We start from the raw sequence: 24,936 nt of genomic DNA, 5'->3' as shown, positions 1-24,936 counted from the left end.
CAAAATGTTGTGGTTAGTGGGAGGAAAATGCGCGCTCATTGTGTTTCCTAAAAGCCATATGTTTTTCATTTTTTGTTTTCAAAGCATGTAGAAATGTTATTGACTGGAAAAAAATAAATAAATAACCCTCACTAACCTTTCCATCTCTCTTTTCTTGCTGTATCTCAAGGAACCCCAGCAGCTTCTGGAACCTCTTTTTCTGGAATGGTGGTGGTGGGGGGGGGGCTGTGTGTCTCCACAGTAAGCACCTTCCTGTGTGTGAATGACAACGTGGGGTTCCCCGCCCCCCCCCCCCCCCGGGCGTGGGATGTCTCCAATGGTATCTAAGACTGCGAAGACACACCTAAAACCTCTCTGGTGAGTGCCTGCCAAGAACCCAAGAGGCGGAAAATGCGGGTCGGATCCATGTTATTGTTCAGCCCTCCCTAAGTGAAGTCCCCAGTGGCCTTGAAACTTAGAAGGTTATCCATCGGGGCTGCAGGAATTATAACCACTTGCAAGAACAGCGAGCCTACAGGGCCGAGAAGCGTGTTTTGATTTCGCCTGGGGGCGGGGGGGGGCGCAGTTCTCTCCCCGCAGCTTAGGAGATCCGACGTGTGGATGTGTTCTAAAGGGATCGGATTCCATGGCAGATACTGCCTTGATTTGCACAGATATGACATATATATATATATGTGGGTATGCAGAGATAGGTGTACACACACACACACACACAGGTGTGGCATGGTCTAGGGACTTGGGTTTCAGGTCCAGCCTGGGTTCCCCCCCTCCCATCCCCCCCGTAGAATCTGCGGAGTTGCGTGTGGTTTGCAGAGCTCCGGAGCGGGCTCGTCCTCTAGCTGGGCCGCCCTCCCGCCGCCTCCCCCACCCCGGGCCGGCTCTGCCGGTTACGTGCCACTTTGTCTCGGTGCGGCGCGGCGCGGCGCGGCGCGGCGCGGCGCGGTGCGGCGGCGTACGGCTTCCTCCCGGCGAGGCCGGGGAAATTCCTCTCTGCCCAGTATGGATGTTCTGTTTTCAGACCCTGCCAGCGCCGTGTTGCTGTGTCAGTCATCCTATGAGGGCCCGGGGCAGACGAAGAGGGCTGACGAGCTGGCCGCGGATTGGCTAGCCGCGGCGGAGGGGGCGTGGCCTGCGGGAAGGAAGGGCTGCATTTCACAGCAACAGAGTTTAGACTGTCTTTGCTTCATCATCTGAAGGTAAAAAAAAAAAAAAAAGGAAGAAAGAAAAAAAAAAGAAAGAGAAGAAGAAAAAAAATTAAAAAAAAAAAAAAGAAAGGAAAAAAAAAATTCCAGATACGGCAGGCGGCTCTTCCAGAGTACAAGAAACAAGGGGACGGGAACTATTGATTGGCCTGGAAATTTCTTCCTGGTGATGCAGTGGAGAAGAAGCGTCGGCCTCTGGATCCTACCAGATGTTCCTGGGGTCACCGCACAGGAGTAGGACCCGAGCTGAGCAAGGTAGGGGAGTCACCCCCCCTCCGTCTCCCCCCTCCCCCCCCCCCCACCCCGCCACCCCAGCCCCTGTTTTCCTGAATGTTTAAAGAGTTTGCTGCAGTATGGTGCATTCCATGTGCTTGGCTTAGGGAGGCCGGCGAGACCGGATTCCACTAATTTAGATGGAATACTTGCACGGAAGCCTAGAGGGTTTTTTTTTGTGTGTGTGTGTGTTTTTACATAACATTTTGATTTGAGGAAAAAGACTAGATCTCTTAACACCGTGGATTTAGGGTGAGGCGTTATAGCTGAGTTTGTAATTTAAAGACTCAATCCATTTATTATTATTTTATTGTTATTCATGCTTGGGGGGGGATTGAAATTTTGAGAACATTCTTATTTTCCGGTTGTAGAAAATATCCATGGTTGCCGTAAGTAAAGTTTACAAGGATCTGATTGTTATTTGAAAACAGCCTGCTTGGCAGTTAAAGATTGTTGTTGTTGTTGTTTAAAAAAACAACAACTTTATACAGAATGATCTAGTTAATGTGTGGGCCACAAAGATATCATCTGTTTCTGGGAAATGAGAGGCCTCCCTGGCTTTAGAAAGCTACAGTTTTAATTGAGTTTCAAGAGCACGATTTTTAAACAAGGACTAAGAGGTAGCTTTCTGGCAAGTTTCGTTACTGTAGTTGAATGTTTACATTTCTTTTCCTGGCATGTCTGAGCCTTTGTTTCTACCTTAGAAGTAGCACCATTATATTCAAAAGTAAAGCTGGGTTAATAATGCTTACTGCAATTATCCGATCCGTATGCATTTTTAATGAGAACACACAGCCAGCAGAATAATTTAATGAGAGCAGGCTGGCTTTGAAAGCCGTGTTTTCACTGTGCCCAGCCCTATCAACTTTCTTGTCGAGAAAACACCAGTGAGAAATGATGGGAGAAGATTTATTTTTAACACACTTGGCCCAGGAGAAGGAAAGGATATATTTGTTAAAGATTTCTTTCTGCCCTTTTCCGTTTTAAATTTCTGCCAGGCGTGAAGAAACTGCTTTTTTTGTTAGGCCTCTGGGGGAAGCATGTGTTTACAATAAATGTGTAACATTTTTAGAATAGTTAGCAAGCACTGGAGCGAAGAAAAAGAAAATCTGACTTTTCCAAACTGCCACAACTGTGTTCTCCAAGAAGCATTACTGTCTCTTTAAAAGATAAAGGTTAAGTGGAAAGGGATTGTTCATTGGAGAATATGTATTTGGAGAACAATAAGGTTAAAAAAATAATTAAAGGCAGAGGACGTTCTTCTAATCGCTACGCAAGAGGAAGTTTCTTCATCCTTCCTGCTTGCTTTGGAGGGGCAGTGGTGTTCATTGAAGTAAAGGCAATGCCACGTAGATTCTTCCAGACCCATGGTTCTTACTTTCAAGGAGAAGTTCAGGACACTAGCCCAGAACTTCTGACGTCATCCCCCAACTATTTCTGCTGTGTGTTCTTTTTATTCGGCTGGTGGAGAGGAAAATTTCTCTAGATGCTGGCTAGGAACATGCTAACCTCCGGTTGGCCGGACTTGAGTTGATGTCTTTACACTCTGGTCTGTTCTTTGTACATCCACAACTGATTTCCCCTTTAGAAATAGGGCATCTTGGACTTGTGGGGCCGCACAGGTTTCCCGCAGGGCTCTGGTTTGGCTGATGAGAATCGGTCGGTGGGGAGAGCTGAGCTCAGCTTTTTTTTCTTTCTTTCTTTCTTTTTTTTGTGGCCTCTATGGTTCATGGTATGGTCGGTTACCTGTGTGGTGCATTGTGTATGGTCAGTTACCTGTGTGACTCAGCCCCTAGGTCCTTACTTTCCTAGGGCCATTATCTAGGCTCCCGGTTAAGTCACCAAGTTCAAGGCTGGTGGTGATGGTAGGAACAGCGGCTTTCATACATAAAGTACTGTGTTCTAAGGCAGATGGCCCACAGGAAATCAAAAACAAGACTACCAGCTGTTAACCTGTCACAGGTGCTACTTGTGAGCTTGGTCTCATAGATGGAGGTTAGTGTTTACTAAGGAGCCTTTGGGGGGGAAAAAAAATTGGTCAGGACACACTGAAGTTCCCGGGAATTCCCACCACTTATGTAGCCTTAAGCAACTGCTTCCTTCCATTTTTCCACCTAGCAGAACCGAATATTAATTGCTATACTTCTCCTTATTCTGGCATTTTCTTAGGAGACCTTGACCTTGTACCAAAAAAAAAAAAAGTTGCTTGACTCTTGGCACGGTGAGCTGTTTAAAGTACAAAGGGATGAAATCTGGGTATTATGGAATTGTTGACAGTGCCTTGAGGTACCGAGATACAGAATCATATAGAAAATGCTGCAGTCTGTGCTCATGGGAATTTTCTAGGGATATTTATCCTTTACAAATGAATACAGTTTCCAAGGAAATGATGGCACTGTTTTTTCAGTTTCTCCATTGATCTAATCTAATATACTAGAAGCTACGTAAGCCAGAGCAACCTCATATTAGGCTTTCAGAATGCCCAAGAAAAGCATTTGGTCCTATTTTTACTTTGACTTTTGGATTAAATTTGTGAAAGTAGAATGAAGAGGAGAGAAAACAAGAAAAATAGGCTTGTGAAATCTACTGGTCATGTAGCTTCTGTGAGGAACAGCCTGCCTTCTCTCTGCTCGTTGTTTTAATTCGCTGTTGCTATGGTGAAAACAAATCAATATCACATGGCTGCCAGCCAGTCCCGCGCTCAGAGCGCCATAGAAATTCAAGATCAGGTACTCAAGATTCCAAGGAAGAATTGGAAGAAGAGGAGTTTGATATGGAGCTTCAGAGAATTCCTTGCAGTAGAATGGGAAGGGTCAATCTTGCTTGCATTTGTCTCTTCCTTTCTTCCTATACTCTTGCTCCCCAGAGCCAGAAGAAGATAGGAAGAAAGGTGAATTTGGTATGTTTATATCTTCCAAAATAGCCAGAGAGTAGCAACACAGAAGGACGTAGGAGGACATACAAGGGGTATGGGATTTGGTTCATGAAAAATGGTATAAATGCGAGACGTGTTTGTGTAAGGGGTGTACATACAAGTCTGTTGAAAATAGACTTGGGAGGACTGGCCAGGTCAGCCCGGTGCTCAGGGTCAGGCCCTGCTGCTCGGGAGGCTGTCATGTGAGGATGCAATTCAAAGCTAGCCTGGGCAATAAAGGCTGGGAGACTCCGCTTAACCACCACAAGATAGAAAGAAAGAAACCGGAAGTAGAGCTGTAGCTCAAGTGGTGAAATGCTCGCCTAGAGTGAAAAACCTTAAAGGACAACGCCCTGAGTTCAAGCTCCAGCGCACACACACACACACACCACCACCACCACCACCACCACCACCACCACCACCAAAAAAAACTAGTAAAATCAGAAAACCCTACCATTCTCATGCCAGGTAGAAAAACCTGGCAACTAGGAGGCAGGTAGGTAGCCAGTGGAAGTTCTAGAAAGGGCGGCAAGTCCGAACTTCAAAGTCATGAAAAAAACGGAAGGTCAAAAGTCAGACCATGTCAGCACAGAGCCCTTAAGAGCCAGGAAAAGGAATATGTCTCTTTTCACAAAAGCTGCGGTGGCCCCGCCTGAAGCCTAGCGAGGAAAGAGAAGAAGGTGCAGACAGGAGGGGAAGGTCAGGAGCCCAAGCATTCTTTCTGGAAGCATCTACTGAATTGGGTGTCCAGTGCTATGTCGAATATGGAACTTGATATTTTATGCATCTGAAGAAAGCCTCTTGGGACAAAGAAGCAGGAAGGCCTAGCCGAGCTTGGTAAATCATTTACAATGTTATTTTTCTCCATCACCATTCTCAGTTTCCTTTTTGTTTTTCTTCTTGAAAATGTATACACACTGTTCTTGCAGCCGTGGGAATGGTCCTAGTCGGCAGAGGGGATACCTAGCTGGGTTTGTGGCTGGCCTAGGCCCTTCACTGTGGGGTATTTATGGACTCCTGGCTCTTACCTCCGCCATTGAGAGTGAAAACAGGTGTGAAAGTTAAGGCCCTAGGCTTCCTTTTGTGGATCTGAGCTCTGGGGGCGGTGGACTTTTCTGCTGGCAATCCCCCCTCAATATGGCAGGAAAAAAAACCCTGCTTGGTAATAAAAATGGGCTCAACAATGTACCTTAGTGTTTGGACAAAGAATCCATTGTCTAAGGCCTACTCAGTCAGCATGCCCCACCAATCAATCAACAAGTGTTGGTTAAACACCCCTCGGGCTAGCTCTTGCTATTTGCTTAAAATACCCAGTTACCTAGCACCTGGCCTTGTGTGTGTGCACAAACATACAGGGGACAAAATTTTTGCTTTTCCGAGATCTTGGTAACGTCGTTTGAGCTAGTATCAGTTTCACCTTGTACGTGTTGTGTCAAAAGTGTACAGAATCTGAGAGGCTCATGCCTGTAACTCTAGCTACTCATGAGGCTGAGACCCGAGGATGGAGGTTCAAAGCCATCGCAGACAGAAAAGTCCATGGGACTCTTATCTCCAGTTAATCACCAAAAAGCTGGAAGTAGAGAGGTGTGCTCAAACAATGCAGCACCAGATCTGAGTGGGGAGAAACTAGTCAAGTAAGAGCACAAAGCCTGAAGTTGAGCCTCAGCATTGCACACACACACACACACACACAAAACATATAGACACGTGAGGTTAGTGGTGGATGAGTGAGGATGATAGAAAAATCCTAAGGACTTCAGGCCATTGGTGGCAATCGGTGTATGTCAATCAGCAAGCAGCGTTTGTTTCAGCCCTCCAGTAACGAAGGACTCGTGAATTTATGAAGTCTTAAACAGCAGTCAGTCAACAAAAGGAAATCTCAGAGTTTCTCCTATTCCGAGCCCCAGTGTAGCTTGCGACCCACAGCTTCTGGTGTAATTAGCTTCACTGTCCCTATCCAGGCAAGAAACCTGATGCCTGGCTCTCAAGGATTATACTTGCTTGCTGGGGTTTATTTCTGCTTTTGTTTTGAAAGCTGCGTTCCTTTTAGAAATGGATTGTCTGGTTGGTATTGCTTTTGGATTCTTTTCCCTACTAAAATCTGAATTAACATCCATCTTCAAAGGTAAGTTGCGAAATGAAGGGAGAGGGTCTGGAAAGAGCTGGAGAGGGAAGCCTGAGGAGGTAGCCCTGCTTTTAAAAAAAAAAAAAAATTTCTTTTCTGAGCCAAGCTATGGTAGCTCCCGCTGCTCAGGAGAATGAGATCTCAGGATCCAAGCCAGCTCCAGCAGACAAATTTGGGACTGGAGTAGAGAGAAGTATGGCCCCATGCCTTGAGCTCAAAGGCCAAGTGAGAGTCTGAGGCCCTGAGTTTTTCTGGTCCCAGTACCAGCACCAAAACAAACAAAACCCCAAATAAAAACAAAACCAACAGTTTGGAGTCCTGGCTTCCAGCAAACTGTGGAGTGAGGCTGAGATTAGGAGTATCTAAGGCAAGCTGGTTTTTATGGAAGAGCTTTGGGGATAGTGAAGTGCCCCAGAGGAAAGAGAGGAGGCCGGACTTTCTAAAAGACCACTGACTGTGGCTGAGCCTTTACAATCCACAGAGGCGGGGAGGGGAGCTATTACAAACAAGATAAGAATGGTTGAGCACACACATGTCTACAGAAGGGTAATTAACATATGTGTGGCTCCTTCCACTTCACAAAGGGCTTTCACTGGCATTATCTCAATTAACAGTTCAAACAGAGAATTAAAAAGTATGAGGCCTAAAATTAGGGCAAAGGGACACCGAGGGAAATCTCCTGGTTATCACCCCGATTTGTAAACTTTTATTTGCTGATTTTCTTTTCTTTTTTAGCGATTAATTGACTTGAATTTTTGTGCATGTCGCCATCTCTTTCCCCCAAGTGCTCTAAAGGACAGCTTGTCATTCAGGCAGCCACTGCAGACTCGAAGCCAAAGGACAGCCAGAAAAAGAGATGGAGTCCCAGCTTTGAATGCTAAGCTCTGAACCCCAACCCAAGCATACAGCAGTGTGGTACTTGAAAAACAGTCCTGAATGGTTGTAAATGGCCCGAAGACCTGGAAAGCACCAGTCAGCTAGGAAACCCCCATTCAAAGCCTTCCACGTTCCCCAGATAGCATCTCACTACATTCTCTTAAGCATGCAGAAAGGCAGGGGAGAAATGAACAAGTAGATGCACGTCCTGTAAGCCAGGAGCTTCACCATGTAGTTGATCCTTAGAAGGGCAGGAGAACCCCCCAGAGTCAGTGTGATTCCCAGTGGGCTGACACAAGGAAAAAAGCTCAGAAAGATTCATTCAGTAACATATTTTGTGCAGTCCACAGCTAATGGTTGGCCCAGTAACTGCCTACACTCAGACCCACGAGAGTCCTAAGCCCTATATATAGGTAAGCAACAGCATAGTTTTAGCAGAACAAATAAAATTAAGAAGATTAAAATAAAGCAGGGTGCTGGTGTCTCACACCCGTAATCCTAGCTGGGCTGTGGATCAAGGTTCGATGCCAGCACAGGCAAGGACAGTCCTCGTGAGACTCTTATTTCCAATTAACCACCAGAAAACCAGAAGTGGTGCTATGGCTCAAAATGGTAGATCACTAGTCATGAGCAGAAGAGCTCAGGAACAGTGCACAGACTGCGAGTTCAAGACCCATGACGGGCCAAAAAAAAAGATTAAAATAATTCATTTGTAAAAAGAAAGGGGAGCTCAAGCTGGAAAAGGGAGATGAATTACTTTAGAAAGATATATATATATATAAATGTATATAAAACTATATACATATATAATTACATAATTATATATAATATATGCATAGTTGCATAACTATGTAATCCATATATGCATGACTATGTGTGTGTGTGCTTATATTGTTTTGTGTTTTGTTTTTATAAACATACTTCATTTTTCTTCTTTTCTTTTTGTCCATCATGGGGCTTGCACGCAGGGCCTGGGTGCTGTCTTGAGCTTTTTTCTTCAAGCTAGTGTTCTACAACTTTGAGCTGCAGTACCACTTACTGTTTTGCATTTTTTTTTGTTTGTATGTCTGTACTGGGGCTCGAACTCAGGGCCTGGGTGCTCTTCCTTAGCTTTTTTGCTTAAGGCTAGCACTCTACCACTTAAGCCACACCTCTCCTTCTGGTGTCTTGCTAGTTAATTGGAGATAAGAATAGATGGGGTTTGTTTGGGCTCCTCAGGTCTCAGCCTCCTGAATAGCTAGCTCATATTACAAGTGTGAGCCACTAAGTGCCTAAATAGTTCATATCTTAATACTGAGTATAATAGTGATGAAAGACATCTCATTTGTATCTGCTATGTCAGGTTTTGTGCTTACTATGTCTTTTAATGTTTATAAAATCACCTACCCTCTGTTTTATAAATTAAGTGAAAACTGAATTTAAGTGTGGATAAGCATTAGGCTAAAGGTCTTATTAGGCAAAAAGTAGAAAAGTTAGTTCTGAGGGCTGTGGGAATCTCATTCATGTGATATTTTATAAGCTAATAAAGTTACACTGTGGTCTAACCTGGAGTTTTCTTGCAATGAATGTTGCATAGTTGAATAGAGCCCAGCCCAGTGAGTTTGGGAAGACACTAATGTGTTTAATTAAGAGATTGAACTATTCTAAAAATCTATAAATTTCTGGCATCCTAAATGCAAGCTTCAATTAATCAAACTGAAAGTATTGGTGAAGCATATATTACATAAATGATTTAGTACTATAATTTTAATGTTCCAAGACTTTAGGAAAGGAGAGCTCCGTTTTTGGTTAGATTAATAGAGAGCTAATGGCAGAAAAGCTACTCCCTCTCACTGGATGTGTTTTGTTTAGACCAGCTTTTCTAGCGTGAAACGTCTAGCAAGATTATCCACTGGGAAGGTAACAGTTGAACATATATCTTATATATTATTTAGCTCATCCTTTTAAAATGTCAATTTTCATGTATGTTTGATGTGCAAGACATGTTAGTATTATGATGCAAGTATACCATTTATAAATAACTCGTGATTATGTCTGCAAAACTATGTTTCTGATATAGATGTGTGATCAAAAAGTTTGAAAAGGCCAATGGTCAAACTTTCAGGAAAGAGGAACGATGTAATATCACCTACAGGCTAGTGAAGAAATCTGACCTTGAGAAAAAGGACTCCATATTAGGGGACAGTAAGAAATAAGGCTTCATGAAGGTTCTGGAATCAGGGAAGTGAAGAGTCATGTGGCAGAGTGTCATGTCATTATCTACAGCATAAGTCTAATGCTTGATTAAGAGCCAACCCAGACGTATTAGATAGGGTTAGTGATTACAGCATCTATTGACTAAGAGACTTTTGGAATCTTCCAGGCACAGTGTTGGAAAGGCAGTGGATGAGGAAGGAGGTATGAAGGGGAAAGGATAGGTGCACAAGGAAAAGCATAGCGCTGGTGAGAGCTCAGAAAAGCCAAGTGACATCATCCCTCTCTCTCAGAAGAGATACTGATGGTGCCGTGATCAAAATGGAGGACCAACCAATGAAAGTTAGGTCAGAGAAGGAAGGGTAAGGTAAGTTTTTCGTTTGGGGCATGGTGGGACAGCTAAGTGCAGATATCTTGGGGACTTCTGACAATGTGGGATGGAAAGCAGCCGAGACTCCAGGCTGCCAATATAATCCTGAGACACAGCCAACTTGAAGCCACAGTTGTAGCTCTGGATGGCCACAGTCACGTGGAAGAAGGGAGCAGAAAGAGAGGCTGGCAGGTGATCCAGGTTGAGTCTTGTGCTTGAAGGAATGAAGTGAACTAGCAAAGAATCAGGACAACAAAGAACCACAAAAATGCACACATGTGTTGGTCTTAAAATAAGTCATACTATGAAAGCTTCAAGATCCCGTGGGAACAGAACGGCCTCCTGCGTTTATTCCTCCTGGAGGCAAACCCTGGCTCGGGATAATTTTTAGAGCCACAGAATATTGAGTGGCTGAGGGAACGTTTGTGGCTGTTTCTTCTGCCTCGATGGGCGATGTTTTCTAAAGTAGATCCTCATGGCCAACCAAGGAGAGAGCATTAAAAAACCAACAGTCATCAATACTTCTGCCTCTGTCTTTCCTAATCTGTATCTAGCGGGATGTTACTGACTAGGACAGTCATTCTAGACTGATAGGAAATATTTCTAAATTCTGGTCAGTCTGTTCTTAAAGACCCTGGGATTCCATTTTTCTTGGTGATCTCAATTGACCCCTGCCATAAGGATTACTGTGAAGAGAACAGACCGTCAGCATGAGTGAGAGCAGACTTGGGAAGTTTGCAAGTGGTTTGATGCCCTCCCAGCAGATGCCTCCAGAGACTAAAGCAGGACAGCATTTCTGGAACTTTCATGTGCCTGCAAATCACCTGGGGACCTCATTAATGATGTAGATTCCGATTCAGTTGGCCTGGGTGGGGCTAAGTCTCTGCTTTGCTAATAAGCTCCCCAAAGATGGAGAGCAGAAATGAAAGCAGGAGCAGATGACAGACGGGGCTCGGGATGGAGCCCGTGAAGAGCTTGCACACAGCTCTGGCCAGCCTTCCATCTTCACGCAGGCCATTCAGCTTCCCCGTGGAGCTACAGCCGTCACCCACCATCCGTGCACCAACCTGGCTGCAGGCAAAAGTGTCAAGGCAGGCAGGGACTTCTGTGGTGTGAAACAGCTCTGCAGCGACACACAGCTGTCTGTGGAAAAGTCTCCTGTGCCCAAAGTGTCTGGCATCTCTGTGGAACAGACTCACAAATTCCCCCAAGAAATGTGGTTACCACCTCTAGGGAAGTCGAAGTGTTTACAGATCAGCGGCAGAGAGTTTTCTTTTTCCACTTTAAGAAACAGGTGCTCTGGAAATTAGCCCTGGTTTTCTTTTTTTTTCTTTTTTTTTTTTTTCCTAGATGGGTCAAAGAACTAGAACCCAAATTTGAATGTGCCCATTTCAGATCTCCTAGCTCCTGTGAATGAGCGCAGGGAGCGCTAACAAAGGCATTCGTCCTCTTCGGATGTAGATCACACTTTTTCTCTCCTCATTCTGCCACTAGCTAGGTAAAGGATAGAGGGCGGGTTATGGGCCATTCACATTGCACTGGATCAAAAATGGTAGGTTGAAAGTCAGGTTGTATAAATGAATGTATCACTAGGAGAGACAGCTATCAAATGCCTGGGCCTTATTGAAGACACAGCACCATCTCTCCTAAGTCTTGTATTTCGTGCCTCTGTCCGTCCTTCCTGTGTTCCCAGGTGGCCCCTTCTTTCCTAGCACCGGGAGTGGAGCTAAGCTGATTTGGAGGAAGTCTCCCCTGCCCAGATGCCCATTCACAGATGGCCGAGGGGTTTATACATTCTTAATTGACCTTTTACGAATGAAATAGAGGAAATGTTTATTGAGTTTATTGAGCGCCTACTGTATAGCAAGTCCTCTGCCGAGAGCTTTCTGTCCGTCAATTTGGTGAAGACGCTTCAGGAAGCAATCCCGGCGCTGGGAGAGGAGAGAACCAGTGGCTTGCCCAGGTCATGCTGCAAGCAGGGCTCACTTGAGGCTTGCTTTAGGAAAACCTGCACAGCTACAATGCTCAGTAGTTAGATCAGAACAGACATGGAAGAGATAGAAGGGAAATGAACAATTACTGGCAGCCTGTTGAGGCAGGAGTTCTGTTTAGTCAGGAGGTCCTTCTCACGAAGGGACTGTTCTTTATTCTGATTTGCTGGTTATTTATTGACCTTTGCGTATGTGTGTGCCAATCCTGGGAGTTAAACTCTGGACCTGGGCACTGTACCTGAGCTTTTTTTTTTGTGGGTGCAGAAGGCTAGTACTCTTATGACTTGAGCCACAGCTCCACTGCTGACTTTTTGGTGGTTAATTGAAGATAAGAGTCTTACGGACTTTTCTGCTCAGGCTGGCTTTGAACTGCAGTCCTCAGACCTCCGCCTCCTGTGTAGCTAGGATGACAGGCATTAGCCCTGGAGCGCAGCCATTTTGTAGCTTTTGACTCTTGTGTGCGTACGCGGAATACAACCCACCCTAGTGGGACCCAGCTTATAAGACGTGTCAAAGACAAAGGCTCCATTCTCAACTCCAAGGCATCCTCAAGCGAGAGATGCCTTGTGCTGCCCTGACTTTGCTTTCCCAGAGAGAATTCTTGGCCACCCCGCTCCTCGTCCGCTCCTTCCTCTCCCGTACAATGTGTTTCCTCCATACCCCTGGAGAGCACATACCTTTCTGTCTGCTTCCTGTTCCCGATTCTCTCCCAGCAGCCTTTGCTGCTCCGGATGACCCGCACTCTCCTTCCTTCAGCATCTGAGTCTGCACCTCGCATTCTGACTCCACGTCGCGATGTAGATGCCAGTGGTTCTAGGGGCTCCTCGCACCAGGCTAGACAGGATGCTTGATCCCACCTCAGGAAACCCCTCATTTGAGCCCTGCACCATCAGCTTCCTGCAGCCACCACAAACACCATCCCCTCAGGAAACAAAAACAAGCCTTATCTCTACAGTCTCCTAGCCTTCACGTTTCCTGGTGCTAGCAGGCTGCAATTAAGAGGCCGGGTGAAAAGGACTGGCCCCTGGGGGCCCCTGGGACCAGCCTGGAGCTCTGGTCTTTTTTTTGTTTTGTTTTTTTAACTGCTTGCTGTCCAGGCTGCTGCCTGAGTGCTTGGGGGAGGGGTTAGTACTCAGGGATGGGGAGGGGGGTTGTTGTGTCCATTGACAACAGCCGATGTGTACGTGCAGTTTGAACACGCTTCCTCTTGCTGCGACGAGGGCTGCTAGCACCCCACGGCCTCCCTTCCTCACTCTTCTGCTGAACCTCCACTTAGCCCATCTCCACAGGTGAGCCCTCCACCCAGCTGAGGCTGCCCGGCTCCCGTCGACGGGACCCCTGTGATAGCTCCCTTATTGGGGATACGATCATCTCATTCACACAGCCCCACACACTTTGAGCTTCTCGTCTGCGGTTGACTCCTGTTGGACAGTGGCTGACCAACGATAAAGAGAGGGGCCGTGTTCTCCATTTTCCTATCTCTGCTCCCTGGGAACAGCCGACGATGGGAGGTGAAGTGGGAGGGACACCAACCACAAAGAAGAGGGGTGCTTCCAAACCCGCACCAGCACCAGTGTGAGGCGGCTGTCCCTCCCCCCCCCCCGCCCCCCAGGTACCTGCTCAGATGTTAGACATTGGGTTTTTGCAAAATCACCCCAAGTGTGATAGATAGGTGTCAGATAGACCAAGGTTTAGATGACTGTATAGACAGATGATAGACAGATAGGTGATGGAGAAATGTAGAGAGATATAATAGAGATAGAAAGGTTTATATAGAGAGACTGACTCATTTCAACTTAAATAACCAAGTTAATTGCACAGACGTAAAATGCACATCTTAGGCTTCTTTCGCTGTGTGTTTTGCAGCACATGGAGCTCTGCTGCTCAGTGGCTCCCAGGCCTCCTGAGCGCCTCTGTGCTGCTCAGGTCCCTGTCATCCGCAGCTTAGACCCCGCCCCCCTCGCCACCAACCGGTGCCAAGGTCACCAAAGGAATGAATGAAGCAGGCTGCGCTCACCTGCTCTGCTTCCTGCAGACAAACAGGGCAGGCTTCCCCCCCCCCCCCAGCCCTGCCTGGGCCCACCCCTGAGCAAAGAAAGGGGGAAGGGCAGGGGGGAGGGGGCCCAACATCTCTCTGCTAGGGGGGCCAGGTGTTCATCTCCAGCTAGCTGGAACCTGCTCCCACATGCCTTTCAGACAAGCTTTGAGATGAGCTTCCAGAGGTTGCTGAAGAAAATCCTTAGGTTGATATGTAACCCGAAGGTCCTTAGGCTCTGACTTAGTCACATACTTGGAGCTCTCTCTCTCTCTCTCTCTCTCTCTCTCTCTCTCTCTCTCTCTCTCTCTCTCCCTCTCCCTGGCTTGCTCTCACCCTATCTCTTCTCTCTCCTCCCCCCCTCCTTTCTACCCATCCCTCAGCCTCCCTTTCCTTCCCTACTGCTAGTTTTCTTTATGCCCTGCAAATCTCACCATTGGTCCGCCATGCTGAAAATTTGCCCTTCTAATGAGAACTGCCTGTTTCCTAGCTGGGTCCTGAGGCTCGTGGATACCCCTCCCCCTCCACACCCACTGCAGAGTAAAATATATGTCGTCAAACCCAAACCACACGACACAATTGATCAGAAAAGGTCACCGAGAGGAGGGTGGGTCTCCCAGAACCCTGATGGAGGACCTCGCTGTGGAAACCAGTCCCTGTAGGCAGGTATGTGCTGCGTCTTGAGTGAATTGAGTTGTGTCGCAGACGCTGTGATCTCTTCCTTCCACATGGATCCATCAGTGCCAAGACGGGAGGCGAGGTGCTCCTGTGGCCCGCACGTGTGCCTGGTCAGCTCCGTAGAGGGGCGCCGATGCTAAGACCGTGGGCTCGGCAGCCTCGCCCTCTGTGCTGCCTTCCGGATGAGGGTGGGGGTGGAGGGAAGAGCTTAGGGCCCGGCAATGAATTTCCCATTCCGCTTAGGTCCAACCCAGCCCCGGCGAAGCCTAGAGCGAGGCCTATGCTACTCCATCTTACTCACTGGCTAAAAACAGAACAGGGGAAAAAACACACACAAGAAAAATGAAAACCATATGTTCAACACCCTATCGAGCTTCTCGCTAGAGAGCAGGCTGCCGTTAAGTAATGCCTGTCTACCTAGCCGTACCCCTCAGAGTCACAGGCCACAGAGGGACCCCGGCTGACCAGGCGGGGCTGGGGAAGGCGAGAAAGGCAAGGAGGGGTGCTGCCTGTGTCCTTCTTCAAAATGGCATGTGGCAGGAAGCCCTGCCGCCTCCACCCGGGGAGCTGAATAAGGACAGCATTGATGGACTTATTCCCCCCACCCCCCCCCCCCGGCTCATATTCCTTCTTCCCTCACTTTGCAAGACTGAAAATTAAAAACACTTCTTTCCTACACACAGAACTGCTCCTCCCCTGACACATTTTCCTCCTGTTTTGAAATGGCGATCGCTACCAGAGCAGGCTTCTCAAAGGAGGGAATAAAGGAGAGTACACACAATCCTGGAAGGCCACTGAGGGGGTCTGCCACGGCATGGTCACCCGTGGGGGCCCCCCCGAGAGACTCCCAGGCTTCTGTGAATCTCCTGTTTCTTAACCTAAGTGCAGCATGCACAATGGAAATCCACTGAACAGACACAGGATTTGTGGCTTTGTCCTTCCCTTCCCTTCCTTTCCTTTCCCTTCCCTTCCCTTCCCTTCCCTTCCCTTCCCTTCCCTTCCCTTCCCTTCCCTTCCCTTCCCTTCCCTTCCCTTCCCTTCCCTTCCCTCCCTTCCTTTCTCTTTCCTCTTCTTTCTTCCTTCCCTTTCCCTTTCTTTCTCACCTCCCTCCCTCCTTCCCTCCTTCCCTCCTTCCCTCCCTCCCTCCCTCCCTCCCTCCCTCCCTCCCTTTCTTCCTTCTTTTAGTCCGAGATCAGAATTGGCTGGCACTCTTACCACCCTGAACCATGCCTCCAACTCACTCTTTTCTTTCTTCAAATATACATATAATATAATATATATTATATCTGTCTATCTAGTCTTGCACTGGTATTGTAAACTAAAGAGAAAGCTCACAGCAAGGTCTCCTGTACCCCAAGCTTTCTCTTCCTCATCTCTCTTAGCCCTTTGGGCTTCCAGAAATAGGCCTTCTGGAGACCAAGAACTTCAGGGATTCACTAATAGACCTCTGAAGGACATTCTCCCCCCCCCCCCCCAATCCTAGCTTAGACCAGTGGGGTCATTGAAATGTAAATGTTTAACCCTAAAACTTGAGAAGGAAGGGATTGTCAGTGTTAGATAACAGAGTGATAGTAGCATTCGCTTCTTCATCCTCTGCAGAATCTTTTCCCTTTTCTCCTTTTCTTCGCCCCTTTGTTTTAGTCAAACACATGAAAGTTCAGTTTCTAAGATGAATTTTCTTAGCTGGTGACTAAGACCAGGAAGGAAGGGTATAGTGACTACTCATCAGATCTCCTTCTCCTTTCTTTCTGGGTAGCCCAGGTACCTGTTAGTCCATTTTAAGTCCAGGGAGTAGAGATCTCAGAAAATAAATCAGGGTGTCTAAGGGTGGTGGCAAGAATCCAAAACCCATGCACACTGACCTGGACCTTGTGACTCTCTCTCCTTTGACCAAATAGGGATGGTCATAGAATTTTTGTGATGATTTAGTGAAACAAAAATACTTGGGTTGCCTAGCCCACAGGGAAGGCCTCGTTGTTAATAGGCTGGACTAATGATGTTGTCCCTTTAATTTTGACATTCTGTATCAGGGCAAGTGCTTCTATAGGTGATGAATTTTATTTTTCTTGACTGTGGAAACATTTGCAGAAGGAAAGTATCATATAAAAATACAGCGAGAAAGAAATATTTCTGAAGTCTTCCATTTTATTTTCCTTCCTGGTATGTATACTCCAAGGTGAGATGTAAGTTATAAATCTCCATGTTGGAGATGACGACGCACGCCATGAGGGAGGTCAAAGGTGCCAATGAGGAGATAACTGTCACTCACATGAGGCATAGAAGGCTTCCTGGAGGAGAGAGCATCCGACATGAGGCAGATAGCAATGTATGAGCTGGGGAAGCACCCATGCAGGCCTTTCTACAGCATGAAGGTTGTAGTCCAGGAACACTTGGCATGGAATAAATTGCCAATGGCCTTGAACACCACCCCTGTGGAGTTCCATCCTCACATAGCAGATCTACCTCAGGTAAGAGATGGGTCTGGATATCACTTCAGGGAGATAATTCTATGAGCACAGTTGAGACCGAAGAATTGCAGGACTCAGGTGAGTCCTACAGACAAGAGTTACCCTAGAAGCAGTGACAATCAGGCAAGATGTGTTGTACTCGTACAGGGACAGCTTACTGAGAAGAGTGTGGGCAAGGGTTTATGGAGGCCAAGTCAGAGAGAGCAAGGCAGAGTGGACTGGAGACACTTAGGTACCAAAAACATGAGTGGTGCTGCTCACAGGAGCATATGGGAGGGTGATTCCACTCACTGGGAGGTTAAAGGAAGTTGGAATGTCCTTTAGGAAGCCCAAGATAGGCTTTGTGGCCTACAGAACCTGACATTCATCCACACAGGACTGATACTCAGATGACAAAAGGAACTGAGATAGCCAAGGAAGCAAGTAAAATAGAAAATGGTTGAGGACACAGCCTCCAGGAATCTTTACATTTAAAGGAGTATCCTAGACACACTTTCGCTGGTGTAAAGATCCAAGATGGACAGCACTTCAAAGAGGGCACCTTGGTACAGGTATCTGGGCCTTGAAGCTTTTCTCAGTGATTGCAAGAAGGGATTTGGCTCTTCGAAATCTCCTAGATTAGAGAGTCTTACGAAGACAATAATGAAAAATAATTGGCTAGATTCTCAAGTTCAGTAAAGATAAAGACTGGGCTATACCCAAAGCATGTGGAAACTAAAAGCAGCAGCCTGACCTTAGGGAGAATACATTCGGAGGAGTGCTCGATAGACATCCCAGGTACTGGAGAGCTGGAAGGAAAACCCGTGCAAAGGACATGGAATCTCTCCGGCAAGTGAAGGATTCATAGTAGAAAGAGGGAAGGGAACAGGGCAATGATGAGCTGGTTTGTGTACGAGGGAAAGGTGCACCTCGTTGGTAGCTGGTACGGGGTGCTGCTCTGAACTCCAAGCAGCTACCAGGAATGTTGGAGGCGAGGCCACATTGTGTGAACATTTATGAAAATAGGTTTGATCCCGTCATGACAAGAAAGGTGGGAAGAATCAGACACATTTGAAGGAAGATGGTAAGCTAAAGTCTAAGTGCTTCTCTGAGAAGTTCCCAGAGAACCGCAGTTTTTTTCTTTCTTTAGAATCATTGTAGGGATGTGAGCCCAGTTGACCGTGCTGATCTCCATTGCTAATTAAAGGTGAGCTTTGTGTCATTATAGGCTTAACTATAGCACAGCAACCATGTCCCTTTCTGAAGTGCTACAGTGACTAGCACTATATAGGATGCCTTTTGCTGTATTTCTTTTATCTTATTATTTTCCTTAGCTTTTTGCTTCATTCCATGGGTTTCAGCAAGTGATCATTGATGAGCCCAATACTCTCACCTTTATGAACAAAATAGATTACTATGGATGAGATCACATATGAAATACTTTTTTTTTTTGTCACTTGTGGGGCTTGAACTCAGGGCCTGGGTCTGAGCACTGTCCCTGAGCTCTATTGTTCAAGGCTAGCATTCTACCAATTTGAGCCACAGCTCCACTTCTGGTTTTCTGGTGGTTAATTGAAGATAAGAGTCTCACAACTTACCTACCAGGGCTGGCTTTGAACCATGATCCTCAGATCTCAGCCTCCTGGGTAGCTCAAATTAGAGGCATGAGCCACCAGCACCCAGCTGAAATACTTTTGACTGTCTCCTTATTGTAGCAATTTACACACATTCTAAAATTGAGCCAAGGTTGGGTCAGTAGTTGATACTCGGTGAATGTTTATGGGATACAGTGGAATGACTGAAGTGCTTTATTATTGAGACAGACATTTCTATAGATGATTATTAGCTATGAGTCATACTCACAGAAATTCATAGTTCATCATCTACCCAGTTAGTGCCAGAATTTTCCATTATGATAGAAACAGAATGTGTTTTCCCATGAGTGCATAGACATTCCTATGAAGCCGTGCTTCATAAGAAGAGAGGCCAGCTTAGTTCAGCCCAACCCTGCAACTAGGGATTGTGTTTTATTTAAATTTCAGGAGATGTTTGGCTGATGAAGGCAATAAGAGAGAGAGAGAGAGAGAGAGAGAGAGAGAGAGAGAGAGAGAGAGAGAAAGAGAGAGAGAGAGGGAGGGAGAGGGGACAGACAACAGACAGACATGAATTGAGAGTTATCTGAAATGTCCTACGTTAAGTTCTAAGTTCCTAATTGCTATTAGATTGATACTTCTGGCTTTGCTCAGCTGTACAAAATGTACAGCACGTCTCACAAAATGGATTGACCTATTTCTTTGCCCTTGAGGGGCCACTTGAAAACTAAATAAGAGGCGAGCCCATCCACAGTCAAGGCCAGGTAAGCCCTGCAGCAGTAGGACAAGGTCACATATCTGTTCTACCCTCGCTTCATCCCATGTCACTCCAGAAGAAGAAAGAAGTGTTTTCTGGCCATAGCTTTCTTACCACTGAGTGACTATAAAAATTGGTCCTGTTGGCTATTCAAATGCATGAAAAATGTTGTTTAAAAAAAAAATCCCACAGATTTCTTGGCTTCTTCTAAAAATTCTAACTTGGGATGTCTGGGGTGGGGCTCAGGAATCTACATGTATTCTGAGAACACCCAATAATTGAGACGCAAATTATTCACAGACCTCTTGGCATACAGGCTCAGAGACCATTGAAACCTCACATACAATTTCTGGCTCCGCTACAGGTTTAGATGTACAACTTCAGAATAACTGGTTTAACTTCAGGTTTCTCATCTTTAACATGAAGTAACAACACCCATTTCTTGGGGTGATGATTAGGATGAAACGAGATCACTTACCTAAAGGACTTTCTAGATTGCCAAGAATACAAATACTGCCTAAATAGTTAAGATACGTTTTCTGGAATGGCATGAAACTCTTGGAGAATAACCTACAGTCTAAGTTACAGGCCGTCCATGCAATTCCAGAAAGAGCAGAGACTTTAATGGGATGATTTCTGCACATTCCTCAAGCTTTGTTACTCACAAAGAAAGGCCTTATTGTTCTTTCAGAAGAATGGAGAAGGCTTTATATTCTAGAAAGAGAAATGTGTGCTAGACTTTTGGGAGTTTTTACACTTGGTCAGAATGGTGAGACGCTAGCACGTGCTCTCCTAGACTAAAGAAATCCTAGTATTTCCAGGATGATTGAAATGCAGTTGCTTTGGGGAAACCAAACCCAGAGTGGTAGGCTACATTTGGAAAGTGTTTCATAGTGCATGTGTGGAAATGGAGCCCGAGAACTAGCTCCCTACTGAGCCAGGCCTTGAGCTGTTCTGGCACAGAAAAAAAAAATGGATTCTGTCTTCACTCAGGCAGATTGTTTTTAGGTTTTTCAAGCAGATGGGAATTGGATCATACAAGGACCCAACTCCTGAACTTAAACTTTTGGAGATGAATGAATGAATACCTGGGTGGAAGAATTTTCTGAGGGATCCAGAAATACTCCCATGACACCTGCCAGTCAATTCTGGCCCTTTGTTCCCACAGAAAGGTCAAACAGTGTCTTTGTTACCAAAGAACCAGTAAGCAAGGATGCTTCCAGGCGTTCTGTGTAAGCAAGTTCCCTTTCCTTCCGGGATCGGTGACTGTGGCCTGTGTTAGAAGATGGCAGTGTATTATGTTTTCTTATCCCACTGAGAACCCAGCTACGGCAGAAAGACTGTTCACAAGTTAGGTGTCTGATACAGCTCTGGATCTTGCAATTTGGGTCACACACAAATAAGGGAAATGAAGTATAGTGTGAAGCCCATTTGAACAGCACACAAGGAGAAAGAAATAAGAACAGGAAAGTGAAAAAGAAATTAAAAAAACTAGAAGATGTGCTGAGTGTTGGTGGTTCACATCTGTAATCCTGGCTATTCAGGAGGCTGAGAACGGAGGATCACAGTTCAAAGGCAGCCCATGAAACTCTTTTCCCCAATTAAACAGCAAAAAGCGGAAGTGGAGCTGTTGCTTAACTGATAGAATGCCAGTTCTGAACAAGAAAGCTAAGAGACAGCACACAGGCCATCAGTCCAAGCCCCAGTAGTGGTGAGCACACACACACACACACACAATTAGAAGAGGTCATGAAATGGGCAATGTCTCCAGGATCGAAAAGTCTCAGGTTCAATTCTAAATTGAGAAAGATTTCAAATGTTTCCTAGTCAAAATACATCTGCAAATCCTCCATTCTATTATGAGTCACCCTCACCTTCTGACAACATTGATTAAAGTCTGTGTGCCCAGTTCCCTGATGCTATGTTAGGGAAGCAAAGCCAAAATGATTGAGAGCCAGCAATCAAACCAAGAAGTTGAGACAGATATAGACAGATGTAGGCATAAGAAGCACGCGCATGCGCGCGCACGCACACACACGCACACCCACACACACCTATGCACATACACATACCGAAGGGTGCATAGCTAACATCCATGGAGAGACTGGACATTAACCTCATTTGAATTGGAACCTAGACATCTGTTTAATGGAGAATGAGAGAGAGACAGACAGAGAGAGGCAAACAGAGGGCTAATCCAAGTTAGGCCAGTTGAATGATTGCAAGTAGAGTAGAGGTGGCATTGACTTTTGGAGGATACCTGGATTTAGATAACTGTGAAGGAGAGTGGAATACCTTTATATCAAAGGAAACTGCTCAACAAAAGCCAATGGGAGGAAATGAGCTCTTATTGTGTGCTCACATGGGGTTCCGTGCAAAGGAAATTGCCTGACTCATGACACTTCCGATGCCTCCCAAAGCTACCGGGAAGGCTGGACCTGTGCCTACAACCCAGAGAAGGTGTTTGTCCCCTGTACCCAGGGCCAGCCACAAGGAGATGGATAGGATTTTTAGCAAATCCAGTGCACATTTCTAGACCCCCAGAAACTTCTGTTACAAAATGGATCTTGGGACACACACACAAAAAATGATTCCTTAGGCCCTCCTTTTGTGTTTGGCTCCAGGAAAAAGTAGAAGGCAGGCACTTGGTTTGATTATCTTATTCTCTTTTTAGCCAATTGCACCAATTCCTTCAGCTCCATCAAAGACTGGAGTTTCTCCCCCTGCAGGGCTACCTCATTGCAAGAGCGTTCTATTTTTTTTTTCCAAATAAGATTATTTTTAAAAATTGTGTGCCAGTACTAGGGCTTCAACTCGAGGCCTTGCATGGCTTTTTTGCTCAAGGCTGCTGCTTTGTCACTTGAGCCACACCTCTACTTCCTGCTTTTTGCTGGTTAATTGGAGATAAGAATCTCCAGGATTTGGCTGCCCTAGGCTGTCTTCAAACTTCCTTCCTCAGAGTAGCTAGGATTCTGAGTAGCTAGGATTACAGGGATAAGGACCTTCTTGGTTTCCAAGTGTTTCCAGGTGCAGATCCGGCACCTTGACTAAGCTGGAGGGGTTTTAGCTCCAACACCCTCAACTAGACAATAACAGCATTATTATTGTAACCCTGGGATTACCTGCCATCATCTGTATGATATATAATCTTGACACAAGCATTTGATTTTGCAGGACACAGCATAGTGCCTAGGCCACAGGAGATCCCTGAGACTTTCCCATCCCCCTAGGACATTACGGTACAGTAGAAGAGCTGTACCCTAATATGTTCTCATTTAGCATAATAAATGGAATTTCCTCAGTCTCAAGAGTCCCAGTGGTAGGGGGTGGAGACGCCTAATAGTCTTAAAAGAGCTTAGACGGAGCAAGACTTTTTTTTCTTCCTCCTTTCTGTTGCTTGATTGACAGTTTGAGTACAGTTAAGCTTGGATCTGAAGGATGCTACTATAACTGGCAGGCATGGTGGAGGCCTTTCCCACTGACAGGGTTTTCTGAAGGTGGTTTCTGTGGAAGGGAGAGTGCCAGCAGACCCGAGTAGCTCCCGCTCTGGGTCCTTGGGCCTGAGCTCAGGCGGCACCTGTCATGATCACCTCTAGGGCACTGTCTGTGGCAGCCATGAACAGCGTGAGACAGAACGCATATCAAATTCTGTGGCAGTTTAAGTGGGTGAAGTTTCATTGAAGTCAGAGGGTGAGACCCTCTAGGGCCTTTAACACTTCCTGCTGGACTGCTCTTGGATAGCTTATTTAGTCAGTTAACAGAAACAAAATCAGTATAAATGCAGTATCCTGGGGCTTGAACTCAGCGTCTGATGTGCATACATGCTCCTTTGCTCTAGGCTGCTATTCTACCACTTGAGCCAAGCCTCCACCTCTGGCTTTTCTCTTTGCTGGTTAATGTTTTTTTTTTCTTTTTAACTATGAAGAAATCATCTTTAAGTAGTTGTACAAAGGGGTTTCAATTTGACATGTCAGTTTGTGAGTACAGTTATCCTGATCAATGTCACCCCTTGGATCATTCTCCCCTAGTTCTTCCAATCCCATTGATTCCCTTATTAGCTAGTTCTGTGCTCACATTTATATATTAAGTATAATGACCGTATTCACCCAGTCTTCCTTTCTCCATTTGTCTCAATCTTAATTCTCTTCCTCCCCACCCACCTCCTGGTCTTCATTTTATTAAACTGTAAGCTGTTCAAAGGAGCCACATCCTATATAGGGTCATAACCAACATGTTAACTGAATTACGGTATATGCGGGGGAAGATAATTGGGTAGTTGGTTAGTTTGAGATTCCCGGCGGGCTTCAAATCTTAACCAGAAGATCTCAGCCCCCTGAATAACGTGGATTAGCTATGTGAGCCACCTGTTCCCAGCCCAGGTATGGTTCTGACTGCTGGGTTTCAAAGATGCATTTGCCTGGCCCTGGGCTTAATTGGCTCAACGTGGGTCATCCTCGATAAGATGATGATCACGTGGGAGGGGACTTCTGTGTCCTTAGGAGGATGGAGAGCCAGTGGCTTCCAGAAACAGTGGGCCAGGAGTCAGGATTAACAGTGACTTTCCAAAAGGAGACATCTGAACTGGGCCTTGGAGGTTGGACTTAATGACAGCAAGGTGGAGAGAGAGAAGAAAGGTATAACAAGCTCAGGCTCCTTCTAATTAACACTCTCCTTCTAATTAGTTGTTTCTGGGGCTATCAAGTCTCCTCCATAAGCTGAATGAAATAAATGTGCAAAGGGGCGTTTAAGCCCGTTTCTTTCCTTTCTCGTTTTTGTTTTTTTTTTTAATTGTTCAATGGCTTCTTCCCTTTTTCAGAGAGTACCACTAGAATTAACAGATAAACTTGTCAGCAAATAGCAAAATGGGATATGCACAAACAAGACCATTGTATACAGAATGGATTGGGCTGGGAGCTGTAAGTGCTGTCCTCCAGCATGGATCTCATTCTGTTACTGTTTGTGAGGAAAGGCAGGAGCCAAAGGGTAGACATAGTAAAACTTCTCTGTGGATTCCTGCTTTCCTCTTCTCCTGCCTCCAAAAGGAAGGGAACCACACCCTTGTTCTTGCCCACCCATGTGGACATGATTTTTACCCTCCCTTTGGGCTAAAACTGACAGAAGAAAAAAATCATCTCACATGACATTGGATAAAGCTGGTTTCAAATTCCTCATAGTTTAAAGGCTAAATTTTACAAGATGAGGTCATAGACATGCTTGTAAAATTCCAGTGCGATTCTTACTGTTTAGTTTATCTCCCAGAGCCCTGGGACCTCAACAATGTAAAAATCTCACTCGTAAAATATTTGTAACAAATTAATGTTTTCTTGCATTTCAAACATGGTGACGTTTGTGGCTGTCCTGAATAAATGCAGGCTGTAATTTGGAAAGCAACACATTGGAGCACACGAAGAAAACTAGGCCAGGGCCAAATAATACTTGGAGGTCAAGATCAGGAAAGCATATTGTCTGCAAGGAAAAATGCA

At 45.7% G+C, this 24,936-nt stretch overlaps 1 protein-coding gene across 4 annotated transcripts in view; it reads left to right on the top strand.

Moving 5' to 3' along the window:
* The first annotated feature begins 1,134 nt into the window (after positions 1-1,134).
* The window catches only part of Mbnl2 (muscleblind like splicing regulator 2), a 145,565-nt gene continuing 121,763 nt past the window's right edge, over positions 1,135-24,936 (top strand). For 2 of the 4 annotated variants that reach the window (XM_048341168.1, XM_048341169.1), the window contains exon 1: positions 1,137-1,457. The gene's annotated coding sequence lies outside the window, so the exon portion shown is untranslated. Of the gene's footprint in view, positions 1,458-24,936 lie in introns of all 4 variants that reach the window. The other 2 variants (XM_048341165.1, XM_048341166.1) reach the window with 2 other exon arrangements.

This window comes from Perognathus longimembris, chromosome 3 (assembly GCF_023159225.1).
Source record: "Perognathus longimembris pacificus isolate PPM17 chromosome 3, ASM2315922v1, whole genome shotgun sequence".
Lineage (NCBI taxonomy): Eukaryota > Metazoa > Chordata > Mammalia > Rodentia > Heteromyidae > Perognathus > Perognathus longimembris.
Note: the sequence above shows the minus strand (reverse complement) of the source record. Positions and strands in the feature narration are given on the sequence as shown.